The sequence below is a fragment of the Arachis duranensis genome, chromosome 5, assembly GCF_000817695.3.
Source record: "Arachis duranensis cultivar V14167 chromosome 5, aradu.V14167.gnm2.J7QH, whole genome shotgun sequence".
Lineage (NCBI taxonomy): Eukaryota > Viridiplantae > Streptophyta > Magnoliopsida > Fabales > Fabaceae > Arachis > Arachis duranensis.
Window position 1 is genome coordinate 100,887,371 of NC_029776.3, and position 9,343 is coordinate 100,896,713.

Here is a 9,343-nt window from a genome sequence, read left to right on the forward strand (position 1 = left end):
GCACAGGGAAGTGCTGTCGGACCTAATGTCGCTGTCTATTATCTACAAGTTTGTTAGTGTACTCTTTTCGGTATTTCCTATTTCTAATTCTAGTTTAATCTAATCCGTTTTAATATTTTTCTTTTTTGGGATAAGCTAAACCCTTTTTTTTTAAACAAAAACTCAACACAATAAAGTGGAGCATCAGCAAAAAAATATTAAACAGATAAAATAAACTAATTCCTATCAACAACCTAAAAAATCAAATATCACTCCACTCTTTATAACTCCTAATCGACCTGTTGACTATTCCTACAACACTCGTTTCTTGATTTTTGAAGATTCTGTCATTCCTTTTTACCTAAGTATTCTAAATGATAATAATAAAATCAAACTCACCAACATTCTATCAAATCGACTGCACGATTGGCTCCTGAACCACGTAAACTTACGGTCATTCAGTTCTATATCTCCACCAGTTGCTCTTAACGCACTAGCGCATTTCCTTTCTTTCAACAGTCATTGAAGACACCCATGTATACGCACCATAAACAACCAAACACACAAATGAAAATTATTGTTTGTCAATTCCCCTTTTATACACAACCATCTCTTCTTTTGTGACAATTACTCAACCTAAACATTATATCATTCCCCATTATTAATAAATCTCCAGAAGCATCTTCTGATCCCATAAATTCCAAACACACCGCATCACTACCCCAAAATTGCACTACATCAAATTTAGTAATCACCTTCTTCTTAGTAACCCCATTCTAATATTAACTTTTGTTCAATTACTATTTTAATTTCTAGGATTTGGATCAACTGTCAATTTAACTTCTATATAGATTCAATATTCTTCGATTAAATTTAGAGATATGCTTAACATCAGATTAATAATCTATTTATAATTCTAAAAAATAGAATAATTATTTAAATCAGTTTCAGATATTTTTAAAATTAGATATTTTAATTCTCTAATTTTTAAAATACACAAAAAACTTTTTTACATTTAATTTTAACAGATAAATCAGTTTCTGACCTTGTTTTTCCACTAATGACAAACAAAAAATACTAACATAAAGACCTGGATTAACACATATAAAAGTTAGTTATCCACGTGTGCAAATAAGACAAATTACAGCTCAGCTACACATCCAAGTATTTTCGACAACTAAGTTGGCGCAAACTCAACAAAAATCACTTTTATCACACCAACGTATATCACACACGCGTTTTAATAATGCAACTTTTTCGTCTTCGTCTTCTCTTTCTCCTTCACCGTTTCCTCCTCCTCCTTCTTTCCTGGTGTTTATCTTTTTCTCCTTCTTTTTCTTTTTTGTTATCTTTCTCTTTCGTTTTTGTCATCATCAACAATACTAATATTTTGGTAACATCTTTATTGATTCTGATTTTGTGTGGTGACATCATTAAATAATTTCAGAACCAAAAATATTATCTAAACGAAACTATTGTATAATACCAAATGAACCGAAAATTATCCATTATATAAATTTGAATTCAAAATACCTGCATCTCGAATGAACCGAAAATATTATCAAAACCAAACCGTTTTATAATACCAATTGAACCGAAAATTGTTCATTATATAAATTCGAATTCAGAAATACCTGCATCTCGAATGAACCGAAAATATTATCAAAACAAAACCGTTGTATAATACCAAATGAATTAAAAATTGTCTATTATATAAATTCGAATTCAGAAACACATGTGTCTCGAATGAACTAAAAATATTATCAAAATGAAATCATTGTATAATACCAAATGAACCAAAAATTGTCTATTATATAAATTTGAATTCAGAAACACCTGCGTATCGAATGAATAGAAAATATTATAAAAAAATTGTTGTATAATACCAAATGAACCAAAAATGGTGTTCATAAACAACTGAATTTAGCTATTGTATTCCATTCCATTCAATTTAAAATTGAATAATTCAAACCTCGTCCACTTGATTTGATTTAGAAGAAAAATCTAAATTGCTCTCATTCAACTGATTTGAACTAGAATCATTCATTATTTTGAAACCTATGATCTGTTTCTTCCTGATCTATTTTAAATTTTTACTTCTGGGAGGAGGAGGAGGAGGAGGAGGAGAACCTGCGTGTACGAATTTGGAAGAAGAAGAAGAAGAAGAAAAACGAGGAGGAGGAGAAGGAGAAAGAGACAGAGAAGGAAACGGAGAAGGAGAAGAAAAGGGAGAAGAAAGTGTGTGATTTGAAAAAATGTCATAACAACTTGGTTAGACATGGTTAAATATTTTGTTTGGATGTAGAGCTTTATTCGACAAATTAATCCTTTACAGTGTTTGAAATTGGGTGAAGAATATATCCATATGGTGGATGAATTCCACAAGTTTCTTCTTGTTCTTCTTCTTCAATCCTCCATCAACAACAGCATTGGGTGGTTCCTCAGAACTAATCTTCAGAGGCCACAAATCGCTACCAATCAATGATAACTACTCTCAAAAAACAAACAAGTGATGGCTCTCATTCACTCTAAACCACATCAACTACCTCCTTTGCAAGCAGCACCTCCTCTTCATCCTCCTTGGAATCCTCATCGCCACAACCTTCTGCACTTTCCTCCCTTCCCACAACACCAACCTTAATCAATACGACACATTTACAATCACAAACTTCACGTGGCAGTAGTTCATTCCTTTGGGAAAGTGTCACTTGGAATAAAAAGGAAAGGCCTCAGAATTGTAGTCACTAGAGAAGTTAGGTCTATTAGGTCCCACTTGGTGGATTAGTTGATAACGAGAGGGGATAGTGTTATTGTTGTTGATAATTTCTTCGCTGGACAAAGGAGAACGTGATACACCATTTTGGGAACCATAGATTTGAGCTAATATGACACGACGTTGTTGAATCATTGTTGCTCGAAGTTGACCAAATTGATGTGTGAACATCTTCTCTATCTTTTTCTAGTGAATTTGGATTTGAATTGATAAGTTTAATCAAGATTTAATATATTTTAGCCACTATGAATACTACTTTAAGTTGTGTGTAATTCTATTTATTTCAGGTAGTATTTTGGACGAATTTCATTGGAGTTCAGCGCCAGCATCAACACCTCCCAGGGAACACACGCGTGACCTCCACGCTGAACTTGACAATGGTCAAGTTCAGATTGTCAAGTTCAGCGCCAACATGAAAAGTTCCAAAGGAATTCGCTCTGCCTCCTCCACGCTGAACTTGGCTCCTTCCAAGTTCAGCACCAGCTTGAAGACTCCAAAGGGGGAATACGCACACCATTCCATGCTGAACTTGGTCTAATCCAAGTTCAGCGTGGATTCAAGGAAAACAAAGGAAACACATTGCCTCATCCACGCTGAACTTGAGAATTTTCAAGTTCAGCGTGGACCTTAATAACTCAAGTGGTCCCCAATTCATCCCAAAGGCCGCACGGATTGATTAAATTAGATTAGATTTAAACTTTTATATTATTTATAATTAGAAAAGATATTATTTAGTTTTTGGGAAATATATTTTACATTAATTAGGATTAGATATAAAAAGGAAAAGAATCGGCCCTTCGGGCTCAATCTCTTCTCTTCGATCTCATTCCGCAATTTACAGTTTTTCAGAATCATAGTTTTCTCTCTGAACCATGAGCAACTAAATCTCCACTATTAAGGTTAACAGCTCTATCTATTGTATGGATTGATACTATTATTTTTCTATTTTAATTCATGTACTGGTTTATAATTCAAGAATTGTTTTCGTTCTTTATTTTATGAATTTGGGTGGAACGGAAGTATGACCATTTTTCTAATTGAGTTCTTGTATAACTTGGAAAAGCTCTTTACTTGAACAATAGCTTGAAAACATATTCTCCTAAATTTCTAATTATCTGGACTTATCGGGATACGTGACATATAATCCTCTCATATTTGGGTAATTAGGATTTTTGTGGCATATAACTAAAATTGAACTTTACCCTCTAATTGGAATTGAGTGACCAAGTAATTGGCGGTTTATGAGAGTTAGAGGAGACTAAAAAGGTTTAAGAAATTAGGGTTTAGTCACATATAGTTTGTCATAAATTAAATCTTGCATGATTAAAATAGTTAGTAAGAAAAGTCAATCCAAAAAATAGATAACTCTGAAACTTTAATTGTTTCTCCATATATTATTCACAAACTGTTTACTGCTTACTTTCTAATATTCTGAATTTACTGTTAATACCTTTGAACCTTCAAATACCATTTTCTGTTTGCCTAACTAAGTAAATCACTTAACTATTGTTGCTTAGTCCATCAATCCTCGTGTGATCGACCCTCATGGAGGTACTACTTGGTACGACCCGGTGCACTTGCCGGTTAGTTTGTGGGTTATAAATTTCACACCAAGTTTTTGGCGCCGTTGCCGGAGATTGACTGTGATTAACAACTACTGGTTGTTTGATTTCTTAGATTAGGCATTTTTGCTTTAATTTTATTTATTGAGTTTAAATTTTATACTCTTTTTTGCTTATTAGTTATTTTATTTTCTTAGTTATTCAATTTCTTTTCTTTATTTTATTTTTCTTTTATTTTTATTTTCTTTTATATTTTATTTTATTTTTCTTTATGCTCTTTCTTCTTTACTTGCTTATTTACCACATGGTGCATTTAATTCTATTTGATATTTTGTGCTAAGAAAAAAATTAATAGAGAGAGATCACATGGGTTACTAATCACACCCAAGGAGTAATTCATATTATCGTGGATGAAAGAACTACCCGAATTTTGGTTGGCAAAGTCAAAACTAAAGAAACTTCAGTGCTCCATGTTCTAACTATCAAGAACCACCATCTCCATATTCATACCAAGAACCACCATCTCCATATTCATACCAAGAACCACCAGGTCTCTATCCATATCAAGAACCATCATCTTTCTACCCATATCAAGAGCCACCATCTACCTATTCATACCAAGAACCATCCTCTTTTTACTCTTATCAAGAACCATTATCTCCTTCTTATTCATATCAAGAGCCACAATCTCCTTATTCATATCAAGAACCTTCAGCTATTGAGATTCTCTTGAAAGAATGCATACATGATATGAGAATGAGTGTCAAAAATGTAGAGAAATATGTGCAGATGATTATCAAACCCTAGAAGGAGGAACAAGCAAATTCCTTCCCAAGAGATATAATGCAAGATCCTATGGAAGAAAGTGAGGAAATCAATCAAAGGAGTTCATACTCCAGTGAATTAGAGAACTTTCCACCCTCACACATGGAAGAAGAGGAAGATGCACAAGCAAAGAAGGAAGATGCACAAACAAAGGAGGTTGTAAGGGATGAAAATAATTATGGAAATCTACACTCCAATGAAGCAGAGGGTGGCATAGAGGGTGAGTTTATTGAACCACCAATTTAAGAAGTTCTTGATGAAGGGTACACTCCAACCATCACACAATACCCAAATTTTGAAATCAAATAAGTGAAGGCAACAAAGAAAAGCACTGAAAAGGGATTGTGACCAAGAAACAGAAGAAAATATCCATGAAAAAGAGAAGGTTAGCAAAAAATAATCTAACCTCTACCCCAACAAGCAAGGTGAATCAAGCTAATCACAATACAAGAAAGCTTGTTAGGGGGAGTTTATATCAGGGGGAACTAATTTTCTCCTCTTCTCCCTTGGTGTCATTTCTTTTAACCAACTAGAAGAAGAGGAAGAAAAATCAATAATCAACCGTCAAGCTAGTGACATTAAAGAAGCGCTTGTTGGGAGGCAACCCAACTACTAATATCCTTGGTTTTGCAGTTACTTTGGTTTTAATTTTGTAGTTGTTTTATTTTAGCATTATAGTTATTTTAGTTCTGGTTTTAAATTATTTTATCTCACCTTTTTTTAGAATTTTTCTTGTTTTACATGTGTTTTGGTCATGCAGAGTGATTAGAACAGGAACAGGAGCAATTAAAAAGAATTTTTGACACCTTGGAGTTTTTTTTTTTTTTTGCTTGGAGACAAGCAAACTTTTAAGTTTGGTGTTGGAGAAGCACAGCTAGAGGAATGAGATGGCCACCAGCATAACTGAGGTGGTTGAGTTCTTTTCATTCTATTTCCCTTCCGTTCTTATTTTGTTGTATTCTGTTTTCTGTTACTTTGATTGTCTGCATGATCTTTAGTACTTTCAGTTCTTAGATTTAGTTTCATTCTGTTATTTGCTTTTAGTTAAAAAAAATGTCTCATGTGCCGCTCACTGAACTTGAATCTAAAAAGAAAAGAAAAGAAGTGATGTATTGCATGAGAAATTGAGTTATATTTAAGAGTAGTCTTATTTACTTAAATGTAGTGGTATTATTTGTGATTCTGAATGCATGATATGAACAGTACATAGTTGAATTTGAATCAAGGGATGTTGGTGCATAAGGAATAGGAATTTAGAGAACTATTATGAATTTTTTGAATTAAACAAAAGCTTAATCCTTGAAGCAAAAGAAAAATAAATGCAAGGTCCAAAGCTTTGAGCATCAATGACTAGGAAGGTCAGACATGATTAAAAGCTCAAAGAGTTGTTTCCCTAGTCATATGCTTGTGGTGTAATTGTGTCAAGTAATCCTTGAGACAGAGCACTAAGAGTCGAGATCAAGGGTATTTAATAGAGTATGCCAAAGGCTTTGAGCACCACTGTCTGGGAGTAACTGAAAGAAAAATCAAAACCTAAAGAGAGTTCCCCAGTTAAGTGCTTGTGGTATTTTTGTGTCAAGTAAAGTTTAAGACAAAATATTTAAAATCACGGTTAGGCTCAAGGTGCAAAGCACCTAAGAAAAGAGAATTAAAGGAAATTTGTTGGGTTCAACGATTAAACTAAAGTATAAAGATCAGAGAATTCATAATATGATCCAGATCCTAATTCTGAATGATAGTGACGTTCCTCTGATTTAAAGGAGAGTGAGATGCCAAAATTGTTCAGAATTACAATACTAAACCCCACTTCAAGAAGAGACATGAACCTAACTAAGCTCTCACCTCTCATGCAAATTCACATCTTAATCATGTACTGATTTTGGTTGCTTGAGGACAAGCAACAATTCAAGTTTGGTGTTGTGATGCGTGAGCGTCTTCTCTGTCTTTTCCTAGTGAATTTGCATTTGAATTGATAAGTTTAATCAAGATTTAATATAATTTAGCTACAATGAATGCTACTTTGAGTTGTGTGAAATTCTGTTTATTTCAGGTAGTATTTTGGACGAATTTCATGGAGTTTAAATCAAGACTAGAGAATGGAGAGAGTGAAGAATACATGCTGCCTCGTCCACGCAGAACTTGAAATTATTCAAGTTCAGCGCCAATATCAACACCTCCAAGGGAACACACGCGTGACCTCCACGCTAAACTTGACAATGGTCAAGTTCAGCACCAACATGAAAAGTTCCAAAGGAACTCGCTTTGCCTCCTCCACGCTGAACTTGGCTCCTTCCAAGTTTAGCGCCAGCTTGAAGACTCCAAAGGGGGAATGCGCACACCATCCAAGTTCAGCGTGGATTCAAGGAAAACAAAGGAAATACACTACCTCATCCATGCTGAACTTGAGAATTTCCAAGTTCAGCGTGGACCTTAATAACTCAAGTGGTCCCCAATTCATTCCAAAGGCCACACGGATTGATTAAATTAATTTTGATTTAAACTTTTATTTAATTTATAATTAGGAAAAGATATTATTTAGTTTTTAGGAAATATATTTTACATTAATTAGGATTAGATATAAAAGGAAAAAGAATAAGCCCTTCAGGCTCAATTTCTTCTCTTCGACCTCATTTCTTAATTTACAATTTTTCAGTATCCTAGTTTTCTCTCTGAACTATGAGCAACTAAATCTCCACTGTTAAGGTTAGGAGCTCTGTCTATTATATGGATTGATACTATTATTTTTCTATTTTAATTGATGTGCTGGTTTATAATTCAAGAATTGTTTTCGTTCTATATTTTATAAATTTGGGTGGAACGGAAGTATGACCCTTTTTCTAATTGAGTTATTGTATAACTTAGAAAAGCTCTTTACTTGAACAACAACTTGAAAACATATTCTCCTAAATTTCTAATTATCTGGACTTAACGAGATACGTGACATATAATCCTCTTATATTTGCGTAATTAAGATTTTTGTGGCATATAACTAGAATTAAACTTCACCCGGCGGTTGATGAGAGTTAGAGGAGACTAAAAAGGTCTAAGAAATTAGGGTTTAGTCACATATAATTTGTCATGATTTAAATATTGCATGATTAAAATAGTTAGTAAGAAAAGTCAATCCAGAAAATAGATAAGTTTGAAGCCTTAATTGTTTCTCCATATATTATTCACAACCTGTTTACTACTTGCTTTCTAATATTCTGAATTTACTGTTAATGCTCTTGAACTTTCAAACACCATTTTATGTTTGTCTAACTAAGTAAATCACTTAACATTGTTGCTTAGTTCATCAATCCTCGTGGGATCGACCGTTATTCACTTGAGGTACTACTTGGTATGACCCGGTGCACTTGCCGGTTAGTTTGTGGGTTATAAATTCTGCACCACAAATCTACCATCTTACTTGCCCTGCTTCCCCTATTCACTACAAGTTCAACCCTGTCAAAACTTTTATATCCTTTTCTCTTGTTCTTCTAATTCTAATTGTTAGTGTGTGAGAGGAGGTGGAAGAAAGGGGAACTGAGTTTTGAGTTGCCAACAAAGTTCTCGACATTGGTTGTGGTTGTAACACCCTCGCTATTCGAATGTCACGCCTCTGACTGCGCCACTTTGATAGCTGGAATATTACGACGACTTCCGTATATTTAATAATAAGATACGAGCCTTTAACTCAAAACCATATCGCTATTTTCTTGGAACAACTAGAAAATACTTTTAAATTTTTACCAACATGCATATACATATATACAAAACTTCTTACACAAGTAACTTATACATATTATATACATACAAATCTTACAAAATTATAATGACAAAGGCAAGGGAAAAACTATGACTAATATATATACTAACAAAAATAGTACAACTAAGGACTTAGCAAAAACTTCATCAGCTTCCTCGTCCGTCCTAAAAAGAGAAATCTGTAGGGAGATGAAAACATTGTCCTTGCTGGTTCTCAATAGAAGGTTTTTAAGAATTGTCATAAGAAGATATTTTAAATAAAACAATTTTCAATGGCAGTGATCATGAGTTCATTATCCAGATCTAAAACTCATATTTGTTTTTATAAAAATTTCATGAAAAATAACATTCCATATATTTTACTGGCTACTAAGGAACCATTTTAACTAGATTGATCCAACCAATCACGGCCCAAACTTTGAGGGATTATGTGATTTTGGTGCTTTAAGGCTGAATT